This window comes from Falco cherrug, chromosome 1, assembly GCF_023634085.1.
Source record: "Falco cherrug isolate bFalChe1 chromosome 1, bFalChe1.pri, whole genome shotgun sequence".
In the NCBI taxonomy this organism is placed as follows: domain Eukaryota; kingdom Metazoa; phylum Chordata; class Aves; order Falconiformes; family Falconidae; genus Falco; species Falco cherrug.
The window spans coordinates 51,622,561-51,646,924 of NC_073697.1; the positions used below are offsets into that span (position 1 = coordinate 51,622,561).

Genomic DNA, 24,364 nt, shown 5'->3' on the forward strand with positions numbered 1-24,364 from the left:
TCACATTCTGTTGTGAAATTCATATTCCAGCACCTAGGCATGTGTGTAGTATTGAAATGTTTAAGAGAAGTCTGTCTCTTAGAAAATTTAATTTATAACAGCAAAAGACAAGATCATGCTAAGCAACATTTAAATGTAACATTTTGTTACTAAATCAATCAATTTAAACTGATTTATCTATCATATTACTGAAATGAAATCGCATTTGTAGCGTTGCTGGCATACAAGTAGTTTCTCAGTAGTCCAGAGGAAAAACTATTTAATCAAACTGTTCCTAAAATGAAGAGAGAAAGCAGTGATCATCCTAGAAAATAGAACTTGCATGCAGATGAATCATTCCAATGAATAGCCTTCAACTCTGTATGTTTTTCACAACACCTCTGAGTAAGAGTCCATTTCTTTAGTCCATGGTACACTCAGAAACTGATTTGACATAATTACTCTGGATGTTTCTGGAATCTGTTAATCCTACTGAAAATATTGTCAGCAGTGCTCTTGTAAGAGTTAGAAGAGCTGAAAATTTCATAGAGAAATGCCATGTGCATCTTCAGTAGTTATGAAAGACAGTGCATTACGGAAATGAAAACTGAGTGATGGTAAATAACCTGTACTAAAAGCTGTCTCAAAGATCATCTCTTTTTTTTGCCCCACCTTACCAATTAAGAGAACAGCTGTTATTTCAAAATAATAGGTTTTGTTGTTTACTCTGATACACCCATTTTAACAGTATAATTTAATTGATGGAAGCATTACCTCAGCATAACATTAGTGCAATAAAAGCTCTAGCATACCTCATGAGCATGGGTACTATTGTTCCATTAGACTGAGGACCAAACTGAAAACACATTTTATTTTCTTTAAAAAAAATTTTTAAGGCACTGTGTAAATCTAAAGCAGCAGGTATTTTCTGTCAGAACATAATAGATTAAGCGTACTGAGACCATAGACATAGAATCTGGAGAATCAAGAATATGATGTCAGCAACTAAGATGTTAGTGCCATTTGGGATGGACATATGGCAGAAAGAATAAAAGGCAAGGGTGGGAGGAAACAGAAAGAAAAACATAACAAAGTGGGCACAAAACCCAGGTAAAAATAGGAATTGAGGAGTTTTGTGGAGATGGCACCAAAGACTCTTCTTCCCAGATCCGCCTATTAAATACCTCTGTCACCTCAGGGCTGAAGTAGCTTTTGCCTGAGTACCTGTTTTCATGCACTAAAGTATGTAGGGTAATATGAGCGTCTCCCCTGTCCACTGCTCTTTTAACCTGTCTTTATTCCACTGTCCTTATGCCAAATGGCAGCACGCAAGTAGTATTCATCATTGCTTTATATAAAAAAGCAACACTGCCATTCTCCATTTAGCTAGCTCAGCTGTGAGGAAAGGGTCAGTAGTTTCCTTTTCATGAATACCTATGCTATAGGCGACTTAAGTGGCATCAGATATTCAGTTTTGCACTTAATTTCTCAACTATCTTTTATAATCATGGACATACACTGTGAAAGAAGAAAAGGTTTTAAGAACAAGCACAGATACAACCATACTCACGCAGGTGATAAGTAAGGCTGCGAAGGTCTTGACGCAGCAATTATTGGGCATTAAGTCCTAGGTTGGAGGCGTTCCCTGGAGCTGGTAAAGGGGAGCGTGCTCCTCTTTCACTTCCTTGAACATTCTTCATTTGTTCTTTTCACAGCTTTGCTAAGACAGCTACTGATTTCACTGCTAATCGACAATCTAAATGGGACTTTGTTCTCTTAACGCATGAAGCTTCACCTGAATCAAAGCTGAAGTTGTTCTGTTCTGCTACAGTCTAGAGAAAACAGCAGTTTTCATAGAGGGAAGGAATATTACCTCAAATGTTTATACACAAAACCACAGCAGCCAGTATCAGCGCAGTCTGGAACACTTATCTTGAATCAATTTGGTGTTGCCAGAGATGAAATTTGGTCTAAAATTAAACTGGACATATCTAACCACTGAGGATTTCTTGATAGGCGTAACTTCTTACTCTACAGTTTGTAAATAGTTTGTAAGTAAGTGAGATCGCATTAAGAAGTGCCGTGGCCCCCTCAAACAACATACTTAACACAGGTGAGCTTGTTTCAACGTTTCAAATTGGAAAGTATGCCACAAATTTCGTCCTATAGATTGACACCACGTTAGTGGTCTCCCCTTTGCGGGTCGAGCATAATCCTTTGCTCGCAGTGACCCCTAGTGGGGACGGGTGAGACAACTTAGTGCCGTCCGAGGTGCTGCTTGTAGAACGTCGCGTACAGCCGTTACCTGGTTAAGGGGACACGTGTTCCGTCTGTTTGACTGTATGACAGACTGCTTTAGGAATTAAACAAGCATGCAAAACACGAACAGGGAACGGTAAACCGAAACCCACTCCCTCAGCCAGACTAAATAAGGAAATTAAAGGTCTTCCATGGTCTCTGTGTAATTTTGGTTAGATTTTTCTTTTTCAAAAAAATGCATCCATGATTCAGGTAATTTCCAGCATTCGCAAGAGCAAGAGATTGCTTTTACTTTCTGAAGTACAGCCTTGTACTGGTCTCTGCATGAGAGAGAGAAAACAGAAGGCTGTGATGCAAGAATTTCTACAAAGACTGATGTAAAATGTACAGCTTCTCCAAACCCGGACCCCAATGTAGTTATGAATTAACTTCAGTATATCACATACATTTTCTTCACCCAAGATTACTGGAGTGAGCATTTCCCCCTCTCTTTTGCAGAACAATTTGAATGAATTGGGGAGAAGAACAAAAGCTCTGAAGCAACAATTATTCTGTCCGTTTCTCCAAAACTGCAGATGAAAAGGAAGTGGAGCAGATCATTATAGGAAGTACATTAGTAAGGAATATTTGTGATGGTTGGCAGAGTTAAATCTGGGATTTGGCAGTTGAAGGAGATTTAGCTCTAGAATTAGCTTACTCAATCCATGACTATTCAGAATTCAAGCTATAAGCATCTGGCTCACTTCGGACAAATAGAAATGACCATTCCTTTGTCAGACGGACAAGTTCACATAGCTTGAAATACAAAGCATTAATAATTTGCAAAGGGTACAACACATTTTTTTCTGTAAACTATCTTCTGTCCTTCCCTGGATTCCATCTGCTACACAGCAGCAAACATAGACATGTTGTTCTCCATCCACAAAACATTACATATAAATTGCTGTCTGAAAACCTGGGTTGCTATATCTCAGTTTCAGGCATGTTTAATGTGAAGGATTCTGTAATAGAGATTGTGCATAATTTAAGTCAGGTTTTAAAAATGTGCAAAACTATCATATTGAAAATTAAATTTCTGACAGGAAATACATGCTAGTAGTCCTACACATGTCAGATAAAATTCTGTCATATTGTGGCTTTCAGTCTTTTAGTAAGGAAGCTTTCTTAGAGTCATGTTGCCATTAAGCTTTCAAACCATATTTATGTCAGTATTGCTATCTCCAAATCTCACTGCTTCCTGCCTAAAAAACTTCCCACTTATTTCAAAGCTTTGTATACAAGCACATTGACAGAAACGTGAAAAGAAGGTGAGTGTTAAGGAATTATAAAGTAGAGAATTTCAGAATTATTATCTGGAAAGTCCGCATTATTCATCATCAATTTTCAGTCACATAATAAGAGAAAGGGTTCAATTAATTTGAACTGCATATTTAAAACTATTTTCTTTGTCCTTTAGGCTTTTATCTTACCAAAACCTTTTCAATCCAATCTTTATACTATATATTTATGCTTGTTCAGATTTTATTTATACGTGTCAGTACTCCAATCCTGTTAATTAACATCAAAAGCAGTGGATTTTACTAACTTTACCTGACATTAGGAGTGTAGGGACAGGTTGCAGCTCGTTAATAATGCTGTTTTGTCATAGCAAATGCAGTCATCTAATTATTCTTATGATGCCAAATGTAGTTAGTCTGTATTCTCACAGGATGGGGTTGGTCAGTTTGAGCTTTCAATATCTTTACAGTCCTGTCTGTAATTAGTAAATTACACACACAAGGCTTCCACCAGGTGGCAACAACACTCTTCAGTCTTTTAAGCATTTGCTGTATTTTGGATGGTAGAAATGTGTTATATACTAAGCAGAAGGAAAAATATGTGATTTATAATAATAAGGTGATAGAAAATTATTTTCCTGAACTCTCAAGGTACAAGCACTTATGAAAAGTCATCTTTAAGTAGGAACAGACTCCAGCATGCTGGGCAATATCCATTGTTAGGTTCTTAACATCTGTTTCAATATAAATACAAGTATTCCCCTTGGTTCCTGAGAAACTGAAATTGTTTACATTTGCTTTTGATGAAACCATACAGAGCAAACAGTGTGAAATGCTAATTTACTAGTGGGAGCTTAAACCTCATAGAGGTCTCACAGTTTTGGCTCAAATTGAGGCTGATCAAATCCACACCTTCATCTACAAATTAAATGCTCTTTTTTAGACTTAATCTAGATGTATTTCTGTAAGTGCTGTACAATTGCTATATGCCTATCCTGTATTTCTGGAGGAGGAAATATCTGCACCGTGAGGCTTCCATTTGCCAGAAGTGGAGAACTTGCTGTGCACTCACTTTTCAGATGCTCTGCACGTGGTTAGTGAGCTTTGTCACGTTACAAACGTGTTCCACCTGCAGAGCTTTGCACCTACTTAGGGCAGCAGTATGAGTTCTACATACTCAGGGTTTCCAGATTTACTGCAGCCCAGTTAGAGTTATGGTCTGACAGCATGCATCAAGTCCTTGCCAGTGAGAAAATTCCTCAAACTTCTCCTAGAAAAGTTTCCAGGAAGAAAAAGAGGGCATGTCTGAGGAAATGAAAAGGTGTAACAGTTGTGGTATCTCAAAACTAATTGCACAATAGCTGTCTGACTCTTCAGTGTCTTGTCAGGCACAACCATGCAGTATGCTGTTATTTTCTGGAGTTCCCTATGATAATGTGTGACAAGATGTAATTGCCCAAAATAGTCTTCACAAGCAATGAAGAGGACATCATCTAATTGGTCAAGTAGAAAGTCCTAAGGAAGAAGGTGGAGACAAACACTACAAACTTTCTCACACAGAGGAAAGAGTTTAGAACAAATGCCTGTTTCTGCTCATACAATACAACCTACTGCCATTTTTAAGAACAGAGGTCATCTTGTACACTTTACAAGCACTTCTTTTGTACATTCTCAGTCAGCAGAACTCTATGCGCCAGCGATACACCCATCATCAATAATTTCCACAAATCCTGCACAAGTGAAATATTTTTTCCTGCTCCCTCGTGTAGAGGTGTACATGTGTAAAATTCCATAAATATTTCCAAACCATTTCACTGTAACCTAAGAAACCACAATCCTTTCTTGTGCATTCTCAATTTGTAACCTATTGCAACTTGTGTGAACACATGAACTGCCCATTTTCATTTTTCCCCCCAAATGCTTACATTTACAAAAAAGCTACTATAGGAAAAGATGGTATCAAGATAGGCATTGTTTTTTCTACTGCAGATATACAGAACTTCAAACTGCAGAGAAAAGTAATTTGCAACATCAGTTGAAATAGGGATATTGCATTTGGTTAATGTAAGGTGATTGCAGAGGTTACTGCCTTTGATGCAATAGTTTATGAAACAACTGCTGGTTTTATCTGAGTATATCATAAAGCACCCGTACATTTGAAAAATTATATTTAATTTATAGTTTTAGTTTTCATGTGTTTCTAATAGGTTATTGGATGAAAACACTTTGAACACAAATAGCTAAGGCTGCAAAAGTTATCATTGAAAGAACTCGAGTTATGTTTTGCTTTCTTTTTCACACTTCAAACACCACAAGTCTAAAACATTATTTGAATAGGGAATTTTGCATGCAGAACTAAAAACTTTACTGCCTTCTATATCGTTGAATAGACTAATAATACTGACACATGCTGTTTCAATGGAAGGAATCATTCAAGTATGGAGAAATTCCAGCTGCAGAAGCTCACTGCAACTTTAAACCATCCTCTACAGCAGATAAATACCTAAGGCACATTCACAACTATGCATAAATTGGTTTCACTAGGAATGCCTGATAACAATGTAACTAATTCACTGAAATGGAGCTTATAGCTATAAGTGAAAAATGTCTCCAAACTATTGAAGTCAGGTATATATATATTGACATAGACCCCATACTGCATTAATGTTCTTACTTTGCTTACCCATAGAATAATTTTTCTTTTTTCCTCCTTTTTTTTGAAATACCACTTAAAATGTAAAACAATTAAGAATAAAAGTAGAAAAAACATTTTCAGCCAAATTTTGGATCAGGGTCCATTTAATCTTCAGGATGCCAGAGCCAATAAAGAGTACAGGTTGCAAGTAGCAGTTGCCATTCCCTTTTAACAATTGTGACAAAATCATTGTCCACTAAAGCTGCACAGTTTCATACATGAAATCCTACTACAGAAAGAAAAGGTGATGAAGAATGCTAAATTACTTTACACAGTGTAAAAAACCCCAAATCCCAAGAGAAAAATAAGGTCCATGCAACTGCACACTCAAGACCATGCTGACCTGCATTCTTACATATGTCCTTATCTAGGTATATTAACCCAGTACTTCACATCTACAATACATAGAGGACATAGTCAAATACTACATACATGAATTTTATCTTTCTGTTACACTATCCAGCCACCTATTTCAATGCAAACAAAGTATTTTTCCTACCACCATCCTTATTTAGGAATGGTGCCCAAAAATCAGGAGGCAGACTTAACTGCATGTCACTAGGAAGTCCTCCCCGGGCGGCTGGTGGGTCCCTGCTCCCCGCGGGCTCCATGGGCTGAGGGCACAGCCGGTCGCGCCGCGGCCTTCACCGCGGGCTGGGGGGGAACCTCTGCTCCGGCGCCTGGAGCCCCTCCGGCCCTGCCTGCACCCACCGGGTGTCTGCGGGGCTGCTGCTCGCACACCTGCTCACTCCTCTCTGGCTGCAGTTGCTGTTGTGTACCGTTTCTTTCCCCTCCTTAAATACTTTGTCCCCCTGCTGCTACCACCGTCGCTGATGGGCTCGGCCTTGCCCAGCGGCGGGTCCATCCTGGAGCCGGCTGGCGTTGCTCCATCGGGCATGGGGGGAGCTTCTGGCAGCTCCTCACAGCAGACACCCCTGTAGCCCCCCGCTACCAAAACATTGCCACACAAACCCAATATGCCTGGTATAAAAGACAGTTGATTTACCACATACACTGGTTTTGAAGTCATGTAATTCCAATTTAATATTTCTTTTTTTCTTCTTTACACTCAGTTCTTCATCTGTCTATACTGGGTTTGAGAGAATTTTGGGCTGCGCAGTATGAAGTAAACGTTCTCACCATTAGTGCTAAGTCAGGTGCTAGCAAATTCTTCGGTTTGGCACACTGTACACAACAAATAGGTTTTTTCTCATTGTATTCTAAGGTCATACTTGTTCTGCTCTATGCTCTAGGTCATTCTAGCATTACTTTTTGCCCAGATTCTTATTAAGGATGTGTGTCTTGGACTACTTTTTTCCTAGGTAGATTGGTATTTCCAAGATGTCACACCTTTTCATCCATGCGCTTTTACTCTTTGAGTTTCATGCACTTCTTTCCTCTTGATGTGACTGTATTCCTGATTTATCCATAGTATTAGCTTGAATGTCTCTGTTAAAAAAAGCTTAAATAAGGCTTAGATGAGACTAAGACAGCTATAGATGCTTATGATTTCTTTCCCCCCCCCACCCCGTATGTTAGTTTTCTATCTGTTTTGATTAGAAACAAACAACAAAATCTTGCCTAATAAAATCCTTGGGAGATGGAAAATATTGCAAGAATTTGGGAAAAAGATAAATAATGTCATACATCTGCAAAACATTCTGGAACCTGAGAGGTGGCATATTCAAGACGGCAGTGCACCCCTGCTGTGTTCATACAGGGAGTCAGTGTGACATATGGCTGGTTATGAATCCTGCTGTATATGAATGCTACATGTCCTGGCCTTGTCAAGGTGTTACATTTTTCCAGTGTTAATGTGTTGAGTTGGCTTACGTTAGGGCTGCATAAAGAAAAAAAGGATTCAGCAATAGTTTCAAACCAAGAGTCTTGTAAACAAACACTGTGAAGAAATAAATGACAGGCAGATTTCAGCCTGCAGGCTCAAATAACAACTGTTTTAACAGTTGGGAGTTGGAAAGAACTGAGTAATTTTTAGAGACAGAGCCATTTTTAACTGCTTAAAAGGCATCAACCATATAAAAGAGCTATGAATATTTTAAAAACTACTTTATTTCTTCAGAAATGGTAATTCTTGATCAAAAGAAGTTGCTACAGATCAAGCATTATTTGGTGGAGTGAGAAATCCAGAGAGAGAAGCCTGCAGGAAGAATTGGCAGGGAACTAGGTAGACTCTCCTAGAATGGAAGATGGAGAGACAACTGGTAAGAAAGAGGTCTGTGTTTTATTGTTTCAAAACATAACTTCTTGCAATTTTTTTAGTTAACAGTGCTCTATGATTAAGAGAATATTTGATAACTACTTGCCAGTTTAATTGCCCCAGAAGAAAGAGAACTAGACTTGTTGAGGTAAACCATATTTGCTTCACTATAGACTGCATCTGGGGTCCAATTATGAAAGCAGGAAAAAGAAATCACCTTGATGGACATAAGCTGTTTGAGCTCACAGTCCTGAACAACTGGACTTTGAAAAATCAACCATCCTGAGAGAAGATTTCTAATACTTTAACAGACATAACCTTATGTTAGATATGTGAAGTCTTTTCAGTGACCTCAAGATTCTTTTCTTCTCCTTGTTCTGAACAGCCTGGTATTAATTTACAGGAAGGCTCTCAGAAGTCTTAAAAGGTATTAAAAGCTTTTTTAATCTTAAATATGATTTAGTGATAATAAAGGAGAAGATTTATCACAGGAAAATGACTTATCATCAATCTGTATTTGCAGAAGATACCATTTATATTCTGTTTTGGATGCAGAATTCAGATGTACTTTTCACAGGAGATCACCTATCTTCCTCAATGGAATTAATGAGAATTTATCAACATAGCTTAAAACAAAAAAATTACGACATTTTGCACAGCTCACTACTGAGGATAGTCTTCAGTCTCCTGCTGACTTTGTTAACTGCAAGGAAACTATTGAGAAAAATCACTATATGATTACAAAAACACAGGACTGGAAGAGTTTCAAAACCAATTCTTTACTACCTCTCTCCTTATCCTGATGCAGGATCTACTCTGCTGGAATTCATCTAGGAAAGATTAAACAAAATGACTCTCAATTTTAAAGACAATCTGCTACAGTTCTTCACTTATTTTACCATGACAGTGATTCCAATAGATTGCAAAAAAATAGAAGATGGAATTTAACAGGAACAAATACAGCATGTTACATTTTATACAGCTAATCTATGATCTAGAATAGGTCAATAACAGGATGGATCAAGAATCCAACACAGGATGAAGAATGACTGGCTGGGTAGCAGTACATTGGGGATTACATTAGATTAAAAAATGATACATCAAGAATGTCATTCTATTTCAGATAAAGGCAAGTGCCAACACAGCATATAAGGCATATAGGAGGTAATCCTTTCACTACTCAGGATTGTAAGGCCACAGCTGCCACACTTCAAAACCTAGGTTCGTACTTCGGAAAGAGGTGAATCACATGGACAAAGTCTAGAGGAGAACTGTGAGTGGTCACAAACCTAGAAGGAATTTATGAAAAAGGTGGGAAAACTAGTCTGTAGTTTACCTTAGCAAAGCAGATACTTCAAAATATGCGAAATCTTCCACAAAGAGAATGCTTTTAGTGCTCAAGGGGGATAGAAGAGGTACTAGTAACTTACTGCAAGGGAGATTTACATTAGGTATTAAAACTACAAGAACACTGAAACAGACCATCCATACAACCATCAACAGAGGGTATTCTTAAAAGAAAGTAATAGAAACTTCTATAAGGAATATCCAGATGGTATTAGTAATAATGCCTTGGAGAACAAGATAGTTCAGATAATCTATCAAAATTTCATCCAGCTCTGAGATTTTTATTAACATGTCTTTATTCTTCAAATGTAAGCAGTTTCTCAGTTTACCATAAAGGGTATTCACTTTATGAACCACTCTTCTTTTAAAGAAGGTTTGGGAAGCTTCAGAATGTTGATATGTTTCAATTCCATTTGAATTTTGCAATATATCACTTTTAAAAAGTATCATATTTAGAACATTTCCTTGTTATTTGCTACCTCTGTTGATCTCACTAAGTTAACCTGAAAAAGGTTTTTCTGCTGGACGCAGCTGAGGTAACTGATCAGCCGGAGTCCTGTTTACTTTAGTAAGGGTAAATTTGGGTGTCTGATCAGCATGATGTTTTCTTTGCTCAGAACATTGCTTAGCTAACACAGTGGTTGACAATATTCATAGTTAGCAATTTAAAAGCCAGTAATGCATTTGTCTTTTTTTTTTTTTTGCTTTTGTTGACATATGTATGTGAATTATTGCATTAATTAATCCTTGTACAATAAGAGATCTGCTGTTCACACATGTGCAGGGTGACATCTGATTTTAAGATAAAACTTTCAATAGCAGACTGGGAAGAAGAAACAAATCTTCAAGAAACTCATGGGGCACGGGATAAAAAAAGAAAGCACCAATTAATTTAGGCTTTCTTTAGTTGTCTTAATCTCACCCTGAACTTCTTTGGTCAACTGAGAGGGGGCAGGGGAGGGTATAGCCATTTATAAATTTTTGTTAAGTTATCTGTCAAGACTAGAAAGATTATTTCATTAAAATGCAATTTAAGGTTCACAAAATTTTCTAGGCTATAAATTTTTAACTCCCCTAATCTTTCCTCTGGGCCATTCTCAGAGTCCTCAGAATATGCCAAGATTTTTTATGGTTAGGGCCTAAGCCACTTGAAATGATTCATAAAAGAACACAGTCTAATAGGGCAAGTTACCTAAATAATTCAATACTGCCATACCCTTTGACAGGTACACAAGAAACTGAAAATTCCTTTTGATTTCATTTCATATTTGCTTTAGGCTAGAGACCATTTCTTTTCTGAAGCAGGGAAATCCTTTGCATTATACTGCTTCACATCTGGTGCCACAAAGCACTCTATACACAGTGCCTGACACATTCCATTTGAGCAAGAGGGGCTTCTGTAGGGGACAGGCAGGCTAAGTTCCAAATGCAGTCCTACAGGCATCCTAAATAAATGGAAAAATAAGCTAGGGGAATTATACAGAAATTCTGAGCACCTTCTGGGTGCTTTGCCAGATTTAGCTGACTTTACCAGATTAAACCTATTTTGTACACTGAGCTCTGGAATACTGACCAACCATGTTCTGCTGGCCTGGTTTTCTTCCTGCAACGTCCTTAGATGGGCTTTGGCAAATTAGAAAGGCTGCACAGAGAGTGAATCAATTTGCACACAATATCTGCAGCATAAATTTGTCGTCTCAGCAGCGCTGGTTTTTTTTTGACGTAAATCATGAAACATAAGCAAAGGAAGAGCTGGAGAAGAAAAAGCCCATGGTAAAGTACTGTGGCTAGAGCCAGACCTCGAGGGTCTGGATGGAGATTAACCAAACTGCCCTCAGGAGCAGCATAGACATTAGCCCATGAGGCTGTGAACTAGCCATCTCATAAACAGTGCTAGCTTAGGGATCTCAGCAGTTTGGTCACCTCTATCACTAACTATCAATTTTTTGTATCTTCTCATAGCCTAATTTACATATAACTTCTACTGTCATGTTCCTGCTTGATCTGTTTGACCCCACTACTACATTACCATGGCTAGACAACAGCTGGCAACCTTTTTCAAACTGTTGTATGTATAATATCATCTTATGGGAGTCCTCATCACAACATTTTCATGCTATTGCTCTTTAACTGGGCCTGCAATTATACAGTTTAATTAAATTTTGTTTAACATGCATCTGCGATGTTTCTTATTCTTTATTTGCAAAGTGATTCCCCCCTCCACTATAAAATAGTGGCAATCTCCACCAGCATATATTGCGGTTGGATGAGAAGATCGTTGTAGGTCCCTTCCAACTGAACTAAACTATTCTACTCCATTCTATTTCATATTATTCATATGCACACACTATATCCATTCTTCTTTTATCATATCAAATACATACCTTTTGATCAGTCTTATATTTCTCCATTCTGGCTGTGCTGCTGATGCAATATGTTGAAGTATCCAGGACAGCAAATTTCTGGGATAGCTGTCAAGTATCTGAGTTCTGGAAGGCGTTTTCCTGAAGCCACTTAATGAAAAGAGGGGTGGTGGGGGTAAGACTTACAGGTAAAGCTCACTAAACCTTGTCTGAGGCCATAAGAAAATGTAAAAGCACCCCATGTTTTTTGGAGGGAAGTCTATGTTTAAACAATCTTTATTACTCAAGTTGTGATTGAACTCTGGGCAGTGTACTTAAAGACATTGGTTATTTTACCTTTTCCTAAGGACAAACATTGAAAAGACAGGCCTAATGTCATTAACCCTGTCTAAACTTTCTGCTTATTGGAGCCTGTTTTACTGAATGTAGGTGAAATTGCCCTTAAAGCGGTATAAGGAGAGCAGAAGTATATGAACAATTATTTTTTTTTTGTTCTTATCACAAGTTTAATTATACCTGATACAATTAATTTTTAACCTTGAGAAATATTTTTATTTTCATCTGTTGAACATTAATCTGTCACTTCACAGGGATTAAATATGCTTTCATTAAGTAACAAAGCATCCAGAATCTGCAGAATCTAATCTAAAGGCAGCTAGTAAAACTTCAGCTATTTTGCCTTTGAGCATTTAGAAGAATGTGATAATACAGGAGCAATTTTGGTATCTCCACTGACAAATATCATGCTAGTGCATCACCAGGATGAGTAATGAAGTGCCTATTTCATCTCTCACAGGGCATAACTCACTGATTCCTGTATCTTCTCGTTCAGGTAGTGTCTGGTCCTATCCAATTTCTACTTCTAAAGAAAAGATCACATTCAAGATTCAAAGTCCTACTCCAGCTTTAAAGAGAGCTGCTTTCTAGTGAGAGACTGCAGACCTTGCAGATCTCCTATGTTCAATTACACTCTAGTTTCCAAAGATGCATAACTACTTGGATCTTCTTCTCTTTTAACAGGGAAAAGGGAATGAATTTATCAGGCTATCTGATAATTTCCCTATCACCCTTTCTTTCTTCACAAAGATTAACTTTATGACAGCAACCTGTTTTTCATTCTGTAAGGAAGATACATCCAGGGGAATCCCTCAGTATTTCCCAAAACAAAGACCTTGAAGTTATCTGCACAACAGCAGTAAAATATTTCTTAATTTTGTATACTGCTTGAAGACTTACATCAGTGTGTATAACACAAGCTGTGACATTTCTTAATGAGCATTTCCAACTAGCTGCTGTCCTTTGAAATGACACAACCTTGTATTATGTCCTGAGCCTGCAGTTATGAATACATACATAAAAGTACATCTACTTTCTAAACACATAAACTTCCGTAGAAGTACTAAAATCTTCAATATTATTAGATTCTTATAATAATTGGATTATTAATAAAAGTATATATTCTTTTCCTTTTTCCTTTGTACTTGAAGTTTCTATTACAGGAATGCTACAATTAAGAGTTGCTACGCATATACAGTATCATCAATATACACATTATACAATATTATAAGGTCTTCGGTTTAGAAAGCTGAGGTAGCCGTTAAACAACTCATCCTTAAAAGAAAGAATAAGAATTGTGAAGAGGGAAAAGTCCACCAAAATGTCATGTTTTTAACAGCCTTTTTCCAACAAAGCTCTGAATAACTCAGTGTATTATGTACTGAAGCAGGTGTGAGTGAACCACAGGCACAGATCCTCAGAGAATTCCTTCTAAGAAGTATAATGACTGTTATTTTTACCCTTTTAATCCCTAGTCTCTCCTTATTACAGCTAATCATCTCAACATGTGCATTAGAGAGCTATGCAAGTAGCTCCAGAAATCAATTGATATCTAAAGCCCTAGTGCTTACTTCTGTAGCAGCATCTTGGAACAAACATGGGTTAATATATTGTAAATCTTCAGTTTTCCCTTGTTTTAACAAATGCTTTATCTCCATATTCCACAGCACAGTTATTAACTTCATCTGTTTCTATTGCCATTTTTAATTTGTTATGTGACTGCACAGCAAGGCAGCTTTTAACTAAGTCAGCTGTACATAAAGCCTATAATAAATCCTAATTTCAGGGTGTATATTCCCAGAAGACTCTTGCCCCTCTGTTAAGGACAAAAGTGACTTCTCAAAAAGAGATGCAAGAAAATACCAACAGTGCATACATATCAGCTCAGACCCACTCACACACAAAGGAATGCCATACAATCTACTCAGTGCAATAGAGAAACGTAACAGATTGTTCAAAATACCTATTTCAACTCTTAATTGCAAGCTGATTCCCTTGGCTGCTATTGATATCCATCCATGGTGAGTATTCCCTATTAGAAGCACATATTTGTAACACGCTGTTTCTGGATGTTCTACTGACACCCGCCTGTGGCAGAACCCGTCAATAGGGTGAGAGAGGGGGAACACCTCCAAGAAGATAGACCGCAACTTGTCATATCAGCGTTTCTCCCATTTGTAAAAGAAGACTTGATTCTGACAAAATATGTGTTATAGAAAGAATTTGTTTGGTGCACGCGAAGCTGTAGGCAGGCATGGGCAGTTTTTGCCCTTGGCCAAACCGAACAGCATCCCCCACCAGTTACAGCACCACGTTACCAGCTGCCCGATGTCAGCACCGGTTTCCCTTTTGGTTCAGCAGATACAAATTCTGTGTTTTGAAATTCAGCAGCATGGTAGGTGATTTTTTGGTGCGTGTTAATGCCACCATCAATTTTATATATGACTGCACAGCAAGACAGATTCTCTAGGGGTATGCCTGCTCCGGGGCCAGGGTAGCCTTGACAGAGATTCACCCATGATGTGGAGAGGGAGCCCAAGCATCCCACATGCAGGCATTTAGCAGGCCAGCTCTCTGAGCAAAATACATCTCAACTACTACAGAAAATCAGGTCGGCTCTTCCCAGCAATCTTGAATCTGAAAATATAGTATTTTAAAAATATTTTAAATTAATATGAAAACATTACTGTTTTAAATGAAAATCCACTGCAAGTCTCACAATGCTGCAATAACTTAGAAGAATAAACTTCATTCCATTTCAATGACTCTGAATCTCCCAGGCTTTCTGAAATGGATGTCTTGAATCCAAATTTTCCAGAAAAATCATTCCCATAAAAGATCACACCCAAATCCTTTAAAGTGGATAATCACAGTCAGTCTACTTAAAGTTCTCCCTAAGAGTAGCTCATTTTGCCTTTCCTGTCCTGAGCAGTATTAACATTAATAATAATCAGTGCTGAGTAGTGAGAAGTTTTAAATATAGCCATATATTATACATAACTGCTGCAGTGTTGCTACACACTATTATATAGCTGCCTGCAGATGGCTGCATTTCAATGGGAAAAAACAAACATACCATGTAAAAAATAATAAAATATGTCCTTAGGTGTGTATTTCTGATTTCTAAATAATATTAATATTAGCAATATTAACAAGAATAACCACAACAACAATAATAAAAAATAATCAGTGCAATCCTTTTACTTCTAAAGCAGGAGATAATCGGTTCTGCTGTGTGTAAATCAGTTTCAAAAGTGCACTAGGATATTTTTTCATAAAAGAACATAGGAGCTTAAAGCATTGTAATTATTCAGAGCTGAAGTTTTAAAAACTTCTCACACTTTGAGTTTTAACTGAGCAGGACCACCACTGTTTACAAGGGACTTTTATTACGATTACAAAATCAGGGCAAAAATAGAGCAAGCATTCTGATATCCTTCTGCTAGTCTGCAGGCTTAAAGCTCTTTACAATGAGTATAGCAATATTAAAAATGGATTAACTTTTCAATTATGGCCTGTCCTTGAAATTTTATTTTGCTTTCCACTTAATATAGTTACTTCAGCATGAGTAGGATAAAGTGCCCCTAATTCTAACTGCATAGCCATCATGTTACCAAAAGGTTTTAAATGTGTTTTTAAAGTGTTACTTCTAAGTCTCAGTTCTGTTTCTCCTCAATTAAATGAAGAATTTGCATTGATTTGGAGGGATGCAGAACAGAGCTGAATATTTCTTGCTGATATCTCGCACAGCACTTTTCAGATTCAATATCTCAAACTGCTTTACTATCACTAAAAGCAGGGTTAGAAAGTTGGTAATGCAACAGCCGAACAGTAATAATACGTCAGCCACTGAATGGGCAAAGTATTTCTTTCCCTTTGCATATGTCTTCTGCCTTTCACAACTGCACATGCCTTGTGTGTTTTCCAGAAGCCGCCAGGGATCCCACAGTTACCAGGATGTATCAGGATTAATTTCGGGCTGACTCACAGAATTCCTGTGTGAACTTGGGCAAGTCATGCAGGACCCAGTTTTCTTCCAGCAAGATACAACACTGTTGTAAACAAACAAACAAACAAACATACAGGTCAGATTTTAAGTCTTTACTTTCACTTACTATTCCAGCCTCTTGGATATTCCATGTCCACTAATAGCATTAGTTCTTTGGGGATGGGAGTATCTTTACTGTCTGTGGTGCAGACAGCGCAATGCATCCCTCAGCTTCTAGATATTAGTGGTTATCAAACGACAGGCATTCAAAAGGATACTTTAGGGCAGGGGTCCTCAAACTACAGCCCGCAGGCCGGATACGGCCCCCCAGGGTCCTCAACCCGGCCCCCGGTATTTACAGACATCCCCGCGCCCCCCCCCCCCCCCCCCCCCCTCCGGGGGTTGGGGGGGAAACCAAGAAGCGGCAGATGACTGCCTGCCACTGCATCCGCGTGCCGGCCCCCTAGTTAAAAAGTTTGAGGACCCCTGGTCTAGGGTCCATGAAGTGACGCTTGCTCTCCAGCTGAAGGAAACAGCAGGTTATAAAGCCATGTCTGACAGGAAGGTAATCTTTTTGACCTTGTGCAGACAAGGAGATGATCACCTAACTTTAACTTTAAACAAAGCCAAATTTATGTAAATTAAAAAAGCTCAGATGCTTTTATTAATGAAAAAATATGGAGAAACAAAGTGCTAGCTAAGTTATAAATTTCACGTCCTTATTTATTTTTAAGTACTTAGAAGCAAAAATTACTTAATAAGGTAGAAAAATAATTTGTGTGTAACAACCCTATGTACCAGCCTGTCATAAGTAAATCCTATACAGAACATGCCGCCTTTCTTCAGAGCACAAGACTGCATCCTTGACAAGACACAACACTGATATAAGTCCATGCATATATTATTTAAGAGCTCAAATCTCCTCTCACCCTGACCAGGGCCAGAACTAAGGCCCAAAATTCTTTTTCCTATAAAGAACAGTTGAAAAGCAGCTAAAGCATAACAAGCTTATTACAGTTTCATTAATCCAAACTTGGAACATAGCCACTAATAAATGTGTTGACATTTTTAAAGTGCATATATATCAAACATTTATACCTGAAATTGTCTTGGAAAATGGAACAAATTAACTATATGAAGTAATTAATGCCAGCTGGGGCATTCAATTCTTAGTGATTTCAAAATCAAAAGCAGCATTTTCTCTATAGAGGAGGAACTTTCAGGGTTATTCTGGCAACAAGAATTCCTTTAGCTCCTGTCTGAAATGCCTCCCTTTGGAAAGAGATTTGTTTAAAAGTTGCTTTGCAGTGCCCAGCAATGCTTATTCCCTTTTGGTCTCAAATGGCAATTCTGACCCTTTAATTGCCTTTACTGTTAAAACTGTGTGTTCCACTTCAAATTTGGATTTGAAGCATTCAGTTTGGCCATTGATAGTGTCATGGTTTTATCTGCTAGAACGAAGTGGCCCCTTCTCAGATCGCTGTCTCTGCACTGCATCCCAGAGCTGTCTTTCTGACAAACCCCATCGACCTACTTCTTTGAGCCTGTTTCAAGGCTGATTTATGTTTCTTGCATTTGCAGTTCTTCTTTTGAGTCTGTCTAGCTGTTTTCCTATATCCATCCTGTCTCACCAAACTAAATATAGGCCTCGCACCCCAGCAGCAACAACACAAAACCCCAAACAGAGTGGTAAACGGGCTTGTTTACCATTGACACTGGGCCTATTTACACAAACTTGCCATTAGCCATCAGCATAATATTAAGCTAATTATTCTGACTCTCCCCACTCCCCGAGGTCTTGGTGTTTAGCTAACGGAGATACATTCCTGCTGCATTCACTGGGTCAGTCGCTGAGTCTGGATCAGCAGAATCACACTCGTGAAGAGCATCTTCGTAAAGGCGTGTGCAAAGCCAGCGCGGGGCAGCGCCGAAGGAGGCAGGCTGGTTTGAAATCCACGAGCAAAGCCTGGGCCCGGGAGCCTCAAGCAGCTTTTCTGCTCCATTCTAACAAAATAATGAGGGTTTGGTTGGCATTAGTGTTCACAGCCGTCTAGCGTGGCTAGCGAGTGCTGGCAGTGCCGTTAATCTGCGTCCGGCTCTGGCATGCGGCCGTAGGGTGTAACATAAAAAATGAAACCGACAAATCCCGCTCGGCACTTGCTCCGGATGCCCTACCGAGGCGGCGGGGCCGCGCTCGGCGGTGTTACACCCCCCACCCGGGCCGGAGCCCCTTGTGCCACCTCGCCCCCTGCGCGGGGGTCCAGCCCGCCGAGGCTGGGAGCGCGGCCCCCGCTGGCCCCGCCGCGGTCCCCGCCTGGCCGCCCCTCGCCGCCGTGGCGGCAGCGGGGCTCCCCGCCCGCTCGGGGCGGGGCTGCGGGAGCGGCTGGGGCCGCCGCCTCCCGAGGGCGGGCCGCCGGTGACAGCTGGGAGGGAGCCGGCGCTGGCAGCGAGGTGCGGCCGCCGGACGGTGCGTCGCCGCCTGCTTGCCGCTCCGTCCGCATCGCGCCAGCGGGTCCCTCGGGGGGAAGCGGGGCAAGGGCTTGGCGGGGCCCTGCCGCCGTTGCTGGCCGCGGCGTGGGTGAGTAGCGGCGGCGGGAGGCAGGGGTGGGTGATGCGGGGGCGGCGCGGAGCACGGGGTGGGGGATGGATGGGTGGGGGGATGGATGGATGGATGGGTGGATGGATGGATGGATGGATGGAGGATGCCGCCGCACTCAGAGACTTTGATGGTGCGAGGTGCCCGAGGGAGAAAAGTGCAGCCCGGGGTGGGCCGGGGCCGTGCGCGTCTCCGCTCGCCCCTCCGCGCCGGTGACCCGACGGGCGAGGAAGCCCCGAGAAGGGCGGCCGGTCCTTGGCGGGGCCGGGCGCTGCCGGTGCCCAGGCGGGAGAGGCGGCTGCTGCCCGCCGAGGGGGCCAGCCCGGCCGGGCCCTCCACCTGCCCCGGCGCTCCCGCAACTCCCCCGCAGCCAGCAGCGAGCCGGGGCGCGGCCGCGGCAGGGAAGGGAGGGCCCGGGACCCCGCGGCTGAGCGGGGTACGACCCCTCCGAGCCCCGGGGGGCTGCCCGTGCGCGCCCATCGCTGCCGGCCTCCCCGCGGCCGGTGCCCGCCGCCGGTCCCCGCGGGAGGGGACAGGGATAACGGCGCTCCGCGCCCTGCCCTGCCCTACCGCCGGGCCGTACCTGCGGCTCCGGGGGGCGTCGGCGGGGCAGGCTGAGGGGGGCTTGGACCTGCTTGGCAAGCCCAGCCCTGCTGCTTGGGTTCTCTAAGAGCAAATCTGAGGCCTGCCCTTGGAGGGCTTGCGGGATGAGGCCTTTTTTTTTTTTTTTTCCAGGGTGCAGGCTGGCAGATATTTACATAATATCTCTGCTTAAGAGTGACCTCTTCCCTAATTGGAGGCTTCCTTTCCATTTTCTATGGCAACACTACAGAGCACATCACTCCAGGGGGTTGGATGAGAGGAGTATCTGCAGGCAGTGTCATTTTTCTGTGTTGGTTGCCCCTTAAGACAGGTTTGTGCTAGTGAATGGGCGAGATTGTGAGGAAAGTTCTCGCCCTCGGCTCTTGAGGCAGCCGCTGGGTCAGCGAGTGGCTGCGGGATCTCTACATAGAGAGAAGGTGGAGTGGACACAGGTGTAACAAACGAGCAAGAATTATTTTTGTTAGGTATTTGCAAATTCTCAGTCGCATATTAGTGGCCTGACTGATGACTTCCCTGTGCCACACTGTCTAGTCAAACAGTCCTAAGATATGATGCTAATTCAAACAGATGGTATTTATTTTTATTATTTATTGATTTTAAAAATTCATAGGATTTTTAGAAGGAAATCCTAGCAGATTTTGTTAGGGGGAAGAAAATGAGTCCCGCTTCATTTCAAGAATCCTTTTGCTCCCCGAGATCCCTGCCCTGTGCTTAGAACCCATCATGTATACACGGTAATGGCTTTTCTTACATGATCGGTCTCACTGACAGTAAGCATGATGTGCATATGTATTTATGCAGGAATGGGATTCTGTAATGCTCATTAGGGTCTGCTGTGTTTCATCTCCATGAGGTGCCAGTTTCTGTTTCAGGTTTTATATGGCTAGAGGTGCATACACGTTGTGTTGGTTTTCCAAAGTCTGCTGAAAAGAAATGTTTTCTGATTGTAAAACGCACTAATTCATGGTACGGTTAGGCAGGAGGGTTTTTATGAAGACTTTTGCATTCTACCTAATTATCTTTTGAGATGCTGTTTCTGTTTTGTATTGAAAATACGCATGCCTTACTATTTATAGTGCTAAAATTAGTTATTGTAATAGAGGAGCTGTGATATTCTGTAGGGCTTAGAACATTTTCTTTCAGTCCCTGCTCTCTCTATTTCTTGGTCCATTGGGATGACTGTTTCTTGCACCTGAGGTAGTGTGGGGTCTTTCTGGGTTTGGATTTTTTGTATTTGAATGGGTGCAGGTAGTGAGTGTTTTAATATGAAGTGAATAGATATGTTGGTGTTTCAAACAGAGGGGCCGACAATCTTGTATCTTCTAGAGGTGATGATTCTCCTTATGGGGTGGAGAGACCACTGATGAGAGAGGTGCTCCAAAAATTTAAGGTGGGCACCCCCTAGGACTCCTTCACTGAGGCATTGGGCCTTAAGTCTGCTACTGGCTGAGATACTAGTACTGTAAGAAGCCATTGGTATAGAAATTTGCCCAACATATTTAAGTTCTGCTGCATGCAGATAAAGTCTTTTCTTTCCTTTTTCTTTTTGGAAATGCTTAGCAATTCTCACTCTCCACTTAAATGTATGTTCCTTTAGTGTCTTTGATTGTTGTTATGGAAACGCAAGAGTTGGAAATATCCTCAAAAGAGGCCATGGGTTGAACCTGAGGTAAAAATGAGGCTTGAATTGGAGGAGATGTGCAGTGTTAAAATGTTACTCTTAGTATGCAGTGAGAGAATAGAGGTTCCTCATTGTGATTTTTCTGTTAGAGGTCAATCTCGTTCAAGCCTCCTTACTGTTTTCCATAGTTAGTATATTTGTGTCCCCAGCACCATCATTGTTACAGTTTATCCCAGCTCTGCTGTCAGTTTCTGCTTTTAAATATTATTTGTCAACATTTAAATGTTTACAGCTATTTTCATGTATAGATTTTTTTTTTTAACATTTTGATTAGATTGTGATAGACAATAGGAGTTGTAGGAGTAGTAAATATATTGAGGAAAGAAATGGGCCTGGGCCACATTTCTGGACAGCATAAGGACAACTTGAGCCGGCAGAAAATAATGAAGAATGTGAGGCTGAATGGCCTCTTTGTATAGAAGCAAGGTTGGTTGCATGCTGCCTCCTGCCTAAGAGGATATATGGACATGTACCACTGAGTACCGTGTTTCAATTTATTTATTAATTTATTAATTTTGAGCTAAGGTTGCTCTGCCATCAAGGAAACAAACCATTAAATCCTTCCTCATGTTCTTCTATGTAATCCTGATTATTTTTTCCTCTCAATTTTCATGAACTCTATTCTGCTTCATTTTGGAGGGGCAATATGCAGCCTTAATTGCAGCTTTGTGTACTGATATGCATAAACATGTTCCATCTCTTTTGTTTTTCGTTAAAAGAAGGTTCCATATTTAGAACAGTTTCTGATTTATGGTACTTATTCCAATGTTACTCTGCATTAGTCAGGAAAATCAGTTTCATAGTTGTTGTTTCATAGTTTATTCACATGTTAAAATAAAACATCATGAGTTCATGATCTAAAAAAGTCCTTTTTTCAATCTTGGGAAGGGTTCCTTCACCCTGTATGCAAATTCTGTAATTTTCTGTTTAACTTTTGCTGAGATTTTTTAAAATCTAAAACTTTTTCAGCCCTAACTTCAGTAACAGGGAATGTATCTATAGTAGTTCAATAAAAATGGTAGAGATTAATTCTTAATGGGAAAAATGGAGCTGTAGTAGTAGTTTAAACTAATTTTAACTCATTCTATTTCAGTAATAGTTCCATCCTTTGCACATTATTTTAGAGGTGTGCCTGATACATATGATATAAAAACATAAGCATACACACACATGTAGTCGTTTTTGTGCCATCCTCTAAATGTGGTGAATAACCTGATTGACTGAAACCAATTTCTAGGGGTGAAAGTCTGAAAGTTAAACAAAAATCACTTAAATGGTGAAAAGTTTAGAAATAGTGAATTGACTTTTATATTGATTATCCCCTCCTCAAACAGCACAGCCCACATTGGTTTGCTTTGCTTTGGGTTTGCTTTGCTTTTAGTGGAAGACAGTTGAACAGCATCTTTGTTTTGTTTTGATGATGACGGGAGAGCTCTGATGTAAATATTACTTGTTCTGTTCCTTGCAGATGTTTTTAAAAAACCTATATATTTAGTCTATGAGCTGGCATTCTGTAATCAGTGTAAAATTAAGAGGGGAGCTATTTATATTATCAGCTCAATGTGTATTTTTTCATGTGTCGCTTGCTTGTTCCTACTAAATGCTGGACACAGCCACAACTGCAGGAGAATCAAGATGTCTCTCATAACTCTTTGAAGTTTTCTGCAGTGTTTTCTTCTGATCTTTAATTCACCTTAACAACATTTTGCCTGTTCTCTAGCACCCTACCTTGAAGGTAAGGAAAATGGCAGCTGTTTCAGAACGTATATTTTTCATATACCTCAGTGCCATTTTGACTCAACTTTTGTCCTCATGGATAACGGACAGTTGTCCTCCATATCAGTTGTCTTTGACAAGATATTAGTATTGAACATTTTTAGTTGCTCTTACAGTAGCTGTTACCTTTCCATTCAGCACGGAAGTGTCAATAGTGTCACACGGCTGTAATTTGCAGTTTCACTTTTGATTCAACACTGATGTTAGGCATGTGCTGCAGATGAAATACACGGCTTCCTGGGTGTAACTTCAATAAATGGTGTGCCTTTAGCTAAGGTAAACGTGGTTGTCAGCCTTCATTATGGACACTGGCTGCATATCTGGTTGCTTTGATTTCACTGTGCAGGTGATAAGGTTATTTCCCCCTGCCGTGTGTATAATGCACTCAAGTTTAATACTTACATTGTTTATTCATTTTAAGATGAGGTGAGCCAAGTGGCATGTTGGTGTAATTGAAACTGAAGGATTCTTGTTATTATCTGTATGGTGAGAATAAGAGTGAGCCACTGCAGAGCAGTCTTCCTTGGGTTCTTCCAAAATTACCTTGTTTCTCTTTAATGATCAGAACGAGGAACCTCTTATCTATCTAAAGTAGACCTATTTTAGTAAGACCTTCCAAAATGTCAGTGATTCTGAGGCTGAGATTTCATCATCCTTTTCTGTTTTCTATCTATTGCAGTATCCAGCATCTGCTAACTATTTATTTACTGCACCATAATGCTTCTTGTGCTAAGAAAGTGTCAAATATTTTGTATTTCTTCTCACTAGCTTGCATGTGAACTGCCATCCGAAGGTATAAGCCTTGTTTTCCTGTGAACTACCAGTTTTCTGAGCAAGCTTGCTCTTCATGTTTATAAATACTTGTGGCAATGTGAAGCACTTGCATCCTTCATCTAATCAGGACACGTTTCTGGGCTAGAGGTTTTTACTTTGTAAGACAGTGATTCCTGTTGTTTGAGTCTCTAAGCTGCAATTGCTTGTATGATTTTGAAGTAACTCCTTCACATAGTTCTGCAGTATCTGAATGTAAGTACACCGTGATCCCTATCAGGATGGAGAGAGTGCATGGTGATGTGTTGCTTCTTTAGATTGCTTAGAAATGAGAGACAAAACACCAAGAACACAGCTTTTTCCCTATCCAGATGTAAAGCACCACTTTCACAATGTTTTTACCTTATGTTGATCTACTTTGAGTCACATCTTGGTATTTCCTGTAGAACAGATTGTGCCTTAATCATTCATTGCT

General features: G+C 40.2%; 1 protein-coding gene across 3 annotated transcripts in view; it reads left to right on the plus strand.

Moving 5' to 3' along the window:
• The first annotated feature begins 18,858 nt into the window (after positions 1-18,858).
• The window catches only part of JAKMIP1 (janus kinase and microtubule interacting protein 1), a 249,801-nt gene continuing 244,295 nt past the window's right edge, over positions 18,859-24,364 (plus strand). For all 3 annotated transcript variants that reach the window (XM_055708144.1, XM_055708150.1, XM_055708125.1), the window contains exon 1: positions 18,859-19,040. The gene's annotated coding sequence lies outside the window, so the exon portion shown is untranslated. The remainder of the gene's footprint in view (positions 19,041-24,364) is intronic.